Raw genomic sequence first — 8,309 nt, 5'->3', positions numbered from 1 at the left:
ATGCCTTTTCTCCTAGTGCCAGGGAGAAGAATGAATTTCTTTCTAAGCAAGGCTCTCTTGGGAATAAGGGCTTGATTCAATCAACTTGTGTCTCCTGCAACATCACAAAATGAAGTAGCAGGCTTCACAAATATTTTATGCCTTGTTCATGATCTCTGTGAACGACCCAGTGCTGTGGAATTTGCAGCTGAACCCTTTTAAATGCCATTCCCTGGATGCAGACATCATTTTTATCCCTGCTTTTCAAATTCTGATAATTAGCCAGTGGGGGGAAGGAATGCATACTAGTAGAGAATGGTGGATTATATCATCCCTACCTGTGAGTGACTATGGTGGCTCAATAAGAAATGTCCTCCGTAGGTTCAGGTATCTGAATACTTGGTTCCAAGGCGGTGGCGCTGTTTGTGGAAGCTTAGGAGGTACAGTCTCGCTGGAGAAGAAGAATTTCCGTGGAGGTAGTCTTTGAGGGTTTTAAGTCCCGTGCCATTTCCAGCTAATTCTGTCTACTCTTGTTTATGGTTGAGGCTAAGATGTCTTGGTTTCCTGTTCCTGCAGGCACTGCCTGCTGCTCCCTGCCATGCCATCCCATTACAACGGATTCTTGTACCTCTGGGACCAGAAGCCAAATGGGCACGTTCTTCATTTTAGAGTTTTTAGTTTTTTCTGTTTTTGAACCCTTTCTTCCTTAAGTTGCCTTGGTCGTGGTGTTTTTATTACAGCAACAGAAAAGTAACGAATACTGCATCAAAGCTAAGGCTCAGGAAAGCCTAAAGACCTGCTGAAATCGGGAGTAGCCGCATACTGTTCAGCAAGAGCGATGGGCTTCAGCTGCAGCTGTTGATCACTATATCTTGTTTACCTTTCTAGACTGTCTTCTCTCATAGGCGTTCCAACCTGCGGCCTGTGGAACTGCGGAGAGGACAACATCTGTGTCGGTGTCACAAGGCTGGACCCGCTGACGGCTCCACCCACAGCGACAGCTGCTGTGAGTCTTCCAGAGCCAAGGGAAAGTTGTTTGCACAGAGAGCTCATCTGCGGCCCTTCAGCCGCTTGTACATCCTGCCCGGCTGTGACCCGTAGCTGAGGGCCTCTAGGGAGTGGAGGGTGTCAGGCCCAGGAAGAAAACCTGCCGCTGCTCTCAAAGTGGAGGTCACACCAAGCCTGTGTTGTGCTCTAATAGGGTAGGTATGTTGTCATTCTTCGTTCCCTAAAGAGTGGAGTCTATGACCCAGGACTTTGGGCTCCCGCCTTTGCTCTTGCATGTCGTCATGATAGCGTGCAGTCTTTAGCCAGGACTCGCCGAGCACGCATCTCCTTTGCTGGATTTGTGATAAAATGACTGATATAAACAATTTATTTTAGCTTGTAGATATCTGAGGGTTTGTCCACATTTGCTTGACTCCATGAGCTTGGGTAGAACGCCGTGGTAGCCGAGGATGCCATTCAAGAACGTCTTTATTTCCCAGGCGGCAGAAGGCAGAGAGGCGGGGACTGGGGACCTTAAACTTCATAGGTGTGACCTTAGTTACCTGCTTCCTTCAGGTAGACCTCGCTTCCCGCTGTACCCGGAATTTTCCCAGCTAGTACCACCAGTGGGGGACCAAGGCTTTAATATGTGAACCAGTAGGAGACAATTCATATTCAAACCAAAACACTTTCTGTAATTCTCATTTTCAAAATTAAATTTTATTAGCATCTGCATTTTACAGATTAGAATCAAAAGCTTAAACAACGTCTGTAAGAGAGAGGTTAACAGCCACCATTTAGGCTGGTTGATCAGAGTGTTCAAATGCTTACAGCAGCTTTAGCATGCAGAGAGTGGTATTCAAGTACTAACATTCACAGTTACTACCACGGTCAAGACATGGAATTCTTTTTGTTTTCTTTTTCTCACTAACACTTACTGTCCATAGACTCCTGTACTATGGGAAATGCTGGGATCATAAAGAATAAGGTTGACTTCCGTCCCCAGGGAGCTCACAGTCTAACAGGACAGACGCTAACTTATGAAGTTAAGTCTCAGATACAACTGCATCACATTGGGAAGTATTTCTCTGTGGCTCAAGAGGGGTGGAAGGGAAAGAGTCTCCACACAAGTTGAGCTGGGAAAGGTTAGTAGATGGTAGGTGATATAGAGAGCCTGGGGGTGGGGGAATCTCCAGAGCAATCATCCAGAGGGTAGAACCACACTCCAAGAGCCCAGGCCTGAGGGACAGGGTGAAGAGCTCATTGCAACACTAGAGATAGGGAGGGGCCACTTCCCTGATGTCCTTTCCCTGAGAGCCCCCTTTCAGACCGTTCACCAGCTTTTCCTTCAGCTTCCAGCTACAGACTAAAAACCTTGCATGAGTGTCTCCATGAGTTAAATCTCCCTCCTTCCTACTCTGAAAGTATCAGCTATCTGCTTTCTCCTTTGATGCACCATCCTGGGTCCATTTACGTTACGTCCTGATGCAGGATTCCTATGGTATGACATAAGGGACGTATCTACTTTCGCTTACTACTTTCTCAGCACCTCGATCTGTCAACTCTGCATAAATATTTGTTGAATGAACAAATTCTTTCCGGAGAAATAAGAGCTAGATCATGAAGGAGCCTGGATTATGGCATGAAATGCCCGCCCCCACCTCTCTTTCCTAGAAATAGTGCCTCTTGTCAGGGAAGTTTTCCCTTTCGCTGCTGCCTGTCAGACAGCTCTTGGGTCTTCTGTTTCCCTGGGTGTGCTGGAGAATGGAATGTGGTTCACGGTGTGACTGCCAGACTCGCTCACCTGCAGCTCACAGCACACCTTGCTCTCTGAGGCTCCTTTGCAGTGTGGGTTTTTTCCCACTGTCTTCTGTGGCAACTCCCAAGGGAAGCAGGGGATGGTGACTCATTGAGCAAGACAAAGCTCTTCGTTTTGACTTTTCTTCCAGCTTATGTGCTTATGCCAGGCTCTTGTGCTTTTTAAGAAAAAGTAGCCCCAGCAGCAAAGCAACACAAAAAGAAGTGAAAAGTACAAAACTGAAACTCATAACTTGTGAGAAGCGCTTCTTGCCATCATGTATAGAAATCACTCATTGGATGAGAGGACAACTGAGGACCGTGTTCAGTTGTTGCAATGAGGCCACTTGTTGGTTCCCGGCTGCTTAACCCCAAAATAATCACACAGAAACTGTATTAATTAAATCACTGCTTGGTCCATTAGTTAGTTCTAGCTTCTTATTGGCTAACTCTTACATCTAAATTTAACCAACTCCTATTAAACTGTGTATTGCCACGTGACTGTGATTTACCAGCTAAAGTTCTGGCATCTGTCTCCAGCAGGGCTTCATGGCTTCTCTCTGACTTCGCCCTTCTTTCTCCCAGCGTTCATCTTAGTTTTCTCTGCCTAACTCTGTTCCCCTATAGCTCTGCTATAGGCTCAAAGCAGTTCCTTTATTAACCAACGATATTCACAGTATACAGAGGGGAATCCCACATTCAGTCTCTCTCTGTTTTTGTCAACAGTTAACAATGACTGTATTAGGATGTGGGTAAGGCTGCTATTGGCTATACAGAATATGTGCAGCTTTGCAAAGAAGACCTTAAGTCAGTAAGTAGTCTTGTCCAACCTCACCTGGTTAAACACAAGCAGGTACTTTGGGGCTTTTCTTATGTTGCTCTGATACTTTAGCCTTGGCGTTCATTCTTGTCTCTACTTTCTATCTCCCTGGTTCTGGACCAAATCCTCCCTCTGGTCACTGTTCTAGATTTCGCTCTCATCATCTGCTCCCTACAAGATTCCCAGCCACTCACTCATTTTCTGAGGGTACCTTGATGAAGCATGACTAATACAAGTTCAGGGTCAGAATTTGGGGGTTCATCCTGTGGATCCAAAAACAAAGCAGTCAGCCACTGGCTCTTACCTCGACCTCAGACCAAGATGGCGATCCTGTCTCCAGGAATCTTAGAATGAGACCGTGTTTTGAGAGTGGTTTCCCCCCTTTTTATTTTATTTTTTTCAACATCCAAAGCTTTTTTTTAATAACAGTAATATCCAGGGTTAGTTTTTGTAGCCGCGGCTGGCCCTTCTGCCTCTGGCACGTTCAAACTTCCGGCCCTTGGAGCGGACATAGGGTTTGGTATGGCTGTGTGGGGTTCCTGGGGCCATGCCAAAATGCCGGTACACTTCTCGGCCCTTCTGAGGTCCAGACAGGAGCACAGTGCCACGGCCCTTGGGAGACTCCAAGGCCAGCTGGTCAAAGGTGAGGATCTTACCCCCAGCCTTGAGGATGCGACTTCGGGCCGGCTGCTCACCCGCAGTGCACACACCTTCAGTTTGGGCACATCGAGAATCCTCACATCATCTGTGACCGTCCCCACAACCACAGCCGTCTTGTTTTCTCGGCCAGGAAGCTTCATCTTTCGGATCATGCGGGAGAGGGACAGAGGTGGTCGGTTGGTGCGACTCATAAATAACCTTTTCAGCACAACCTGATTGAAGGTGGAGTTGGTTCGCCTGGCCAGAAACCTGTACAGCTTGACCAGCAGCCGCAGGTATATGTCCTGGCTCTTGGGCTCCTTGCGCCTAACCTTTCGGTCCTTGTTGTGGCGGATGTCAACACCCATGATGGCGCCTCCTGCTCGGCCAGGTCCGGAAAGACAGAGGGCCCCCCCCCTTTTTATAATCCTCTCTAGGGCTAGGATTAAAGGTGTGCACCACCGTGACTAAAGGCGTGTACCACCCGACTTCTATGGCAACTAGTGAGGCTACTGGTGTTAAAGGTGTGTGTCACCATAACCTGGTCTGCAAGGCTGACCAGTGGAACTGTTTTACTTTAGGATCTTCAGCAGTCTTTATTAAAATACAATTGAAATGCCACTACACCTTGAGAATCTCACCCACTTCTGAAACCTAGATCTGCCCTCTGGAATCCACTTTGCTGTCAGCATTCTTGTCGGGGGTTGGGGGGAGACCACATACTGAGATCTTTTTATGACTTTCTCCCTCACCTTGCTGACCCTACAGTAGACAAAACAAAAACAAAAGTTGGGAAAAGTGACTTGGCCAAGTAATTAAAAATAAGTCCTAAGCACAGTGTTCTATTCTGAAGTGACTCTCAGTGAACAATTGAGCTTTTTGTGTCCACAGAATCGAAGATGCCTGTTGAAGTGAAAAAGGAAAAAACTGGTCCAGAGATTTCCCAGGGCTCATTTCAACATTCTGTGAACTGTACCTCTGCTCTGTTTTTATCTGCTTGCAAGAAAATAAGTTATCCTATTTCACTAACTCAAGAATCAAAACCCATCTTTGTTCACTGTCTGGTCTGCTGGCCAGCTTGACCCTTGTGCTTCTTTTCATGAAGACTGTTGGCACACAGCAAGGGGCAAACCACTGAAGCATCTGATGGATGTCAGGGAAGAGAACAGATCTGAAATCTTTAGTCACAAGTCTTGAACTTGTCTTGAGTTCAAAAATAGAACAAAGGTCATGGGGGCTCTAAATAATTCTGTGAAGATCAGTAGACTGTTCCATGTGATGTAAAAAGCCGGAAGTAAGTGTTGGTTGCATTTATCTTCTATAGACGTCTGATCACAGCAGTTAAATTTTTGAGACTTGGATCAAAATGAAGAGATTCACTTGTTGAGAATTATTTTCCCCACATTTCTTGCTACCTTCACTGTGGAAATAGCTTATTAACACCTACACACACACGAGAGAGAGAGAGAGAGAGAGAGAGAGAGAGAGAGAGAGAGAGAGAAACAGAGAGACAGAGAGAGTGAAAGAGAGAGAGATTATTTTTGTCAAATAAGTGGCTAATAAGAATTACTATTAACAATTTAATACAGACAATTGGATAAATGGTATTAAATAGCACCCATTTGAAAAGCAGGCATAAAATTACTTTCTATTAAATACTGCTTTATCTGAACCTGGTAGAATACAACATCATATCTTGGATATCAGATGTTATTATTATTACTATAGATATTTTTCAGAGATGAAAATTAGCAGAAACTAAAGGGGATTTTTAGAAGAAATGAAGAATAATCAGAAGGACTCGAAAGTCAGTGTAAAGTTTCTCTCTGCTCCCTACTTCAGTTTGCTTTCTGCTCTGACCCTGCCATCAGTGTGTCCCTCACATCCCAGGGCTTTGCTGGGTTCCCCTGCTGCCTCTAGTCACACTGAGGAGCAGTGGCAGGTCATGTCTGTTTTCTTTCCTCTGTTTTGTCCTTAGTATTTCATTTCACCCAGCCACCCCTGTGAACAGTCACTCAAGCAGATGAAAGACCCAGACTCTGAATTAGGGTTCTAATAGCAGCTGAACGGCCTGGATTAGGGCTCTGTCCACTGCTCACGTGGTGCAGGCCTCTGGGTCTCTGAGTTTTTAGAGCAAATTCTCAGCCAAGGGAACTGGCACACACAGATCTCACTTCTATGATGCAACAAAATACATTGAGACCTTTCCAAATTCTATTATATTTAAAATTATCACCTTTTCAAAGCAAGTTCGGACTCTGCAAGTCAAGGTGTGACCATTATTCCGCATATTTATCGAACTTCAGTAGATTTCCAATACAGCTCACTATATGCTCACCACCTACAGAGGAAGCATAAGTGAAAAGGAGGTTTGTGTTTTAGTTCAACCAATATCATCGTTAATTAGTGAATTCTACCAATGAGGACCAGTGAATTATTATGCTGAGCATCAGTAGTGTGACCAATACATAAAATATATTTTGGCAATGTGTGTCTATGCATCTGTATAAGCCTGGGGTCCGCGGGTCACACTGGGAGTCCTCTGAATGTGAGAGGAGTTGCAGGGGATGGGGACAAAAGCCTTCCCATTGTAGTCCTGGCACAAGAAACAGCCTGGGTTCTTCTTCAGCATTCTCTATCAGCTTATACTGATAAAACATGATGCGATCTAGGAAGGTGAGCATCCAAACAGACTGGATTCTCACAAAGCCAGTCCATGCAGTAGAATCAAAACCCAGTGCCATTGTCCTTGGCTTCTCAGTCAGCCCTCCTTGTCAGTCACGTTCAGAGAGTCTGGTTTGATCACATGCTCCATCAGTCTCAGTCCAGCTGGCCTTGGTGAGTTCCCATTAGATCAAGCCCACCATCACAGTGGGTGGGCACACCCCTCACGGCCCTGACTTCCTTGCTCATGTTCTCTCTCCTTCTGCTCCTCATAAGGATCTTGGGAGCTCAGTCGAGTGCTCCAATGTGGGTCTCTGTCTCCATCTCCATCCATCGCCAGATGAGGGTTCTATGGTGATATGCAAGATATTGATCAGTGTGGCTATAGAATAGGGCCTGTTCAGGCGCCCTCTCCTCAGCTGCTCAAGGAACAAGCTGGGGACATCTCCTTGGGCACCTGGGAAGCCCTCTAGAGTCCAGTTTCTTGCCAACCCTAAAATGGCTCCCTTAATTAAGATCTATACTTCCCTGTTCCCATATCCACTCTTCCTCATCCCAACCATCCCATTCCCCCAAGCTCTCCCCATCCTTCCCTTCTCACTTCTCTCTCCCCCATCTTCCCTTACCCCCACCTCACCCCCACCCCCAAGAAAAGATTATCTTGAAAGGGTGCTGTTGTCCCACCATTTTCATGGGCTTCACCTTCATTTGCATATTTAACAACAGATGCTCTGTGAATTTCACATTTTTATGTGGTTAACTTTTTATATTGTTTTGTTCTCTTTAAAGACTTTTTCTTATTATTTATAAACTATTTTTTCTATGTGTCTATACCCATTTTTTTCCTCATTGAAGCCTGTGCACCTTTTTAAACACACTCTAACCTGTTTAGAGCTTTCTTCAGTCTGGATCTGTTTTTACTGAGCATCTGCAGCCCTCTGTGATTGCATGGGACAAATCTTAGACCACTATACAGCTGCCACGCAGCTCAGTTCAGTACATGGCACTGGCGGCTAGCTCCAGACTGCAGGCAGCATTTGATAACTGCATTTCTGTACACCACCAAGCCTACCCAAGAGCCTGTGGTCACCAGGAAGCCAAATTAGACTCCATGTCTAAACTTCATTTGTTTATTTTTGATGCTTTCTCAGGCCTTATGTGGATATATGTGGCCAGACACTGGTCAGCAAATGTAGGCAGACTTTTCTTTGGGCTGCCAGCTCACAAAAAAATAACATGGAGACTTGTTATTAATTATGTAGACTCGACCTATAGCTTAATTTGTTCCACTAGCTCTTATAACCTTACCCATTTATGTGTGGCCATGTGACTAATAGTTTTCACCTTTCCTCCTACATGCCTTGCACTCTCTGCATCCAGCTGACAACTCCTTCTTCCCAGACCTCTCTGTCCCCAGAAGTCC

General features: G+C 45.5%; 1 pseudogene; it reads right to left on the bottom strand.

Moving 5' to 3' along the window:
• Window positions 1–3,965: 3,965 nt before the first annotated feature.
• LOC148119322 (large ribosomal subunit protein eL18 pseudogene) lies at window positions 3,966–4,634 on the bottom strand (annotated as a pseudogene).
• Between the last annotated feature and the right edge of the window lie 3,675 nt (window positions 4,635–8,309).

Source organism: Myodes glareolus, chromosome 17 (assembly GCF_982192425.1).
Source record: "Myodes glareolus chromosome 17, mMyoGla1.1, whole genome shotgun sequence".
Classification (NCBI taxonomy): Eukaryota; Metazoa; Chordata; class Mammalia; order Rodentia; family Cricetidae; genus Myodes; species Myodes glareolus.
This window is presented reverse-complemented; position numbering and strand designations above follow the sequence as displayed.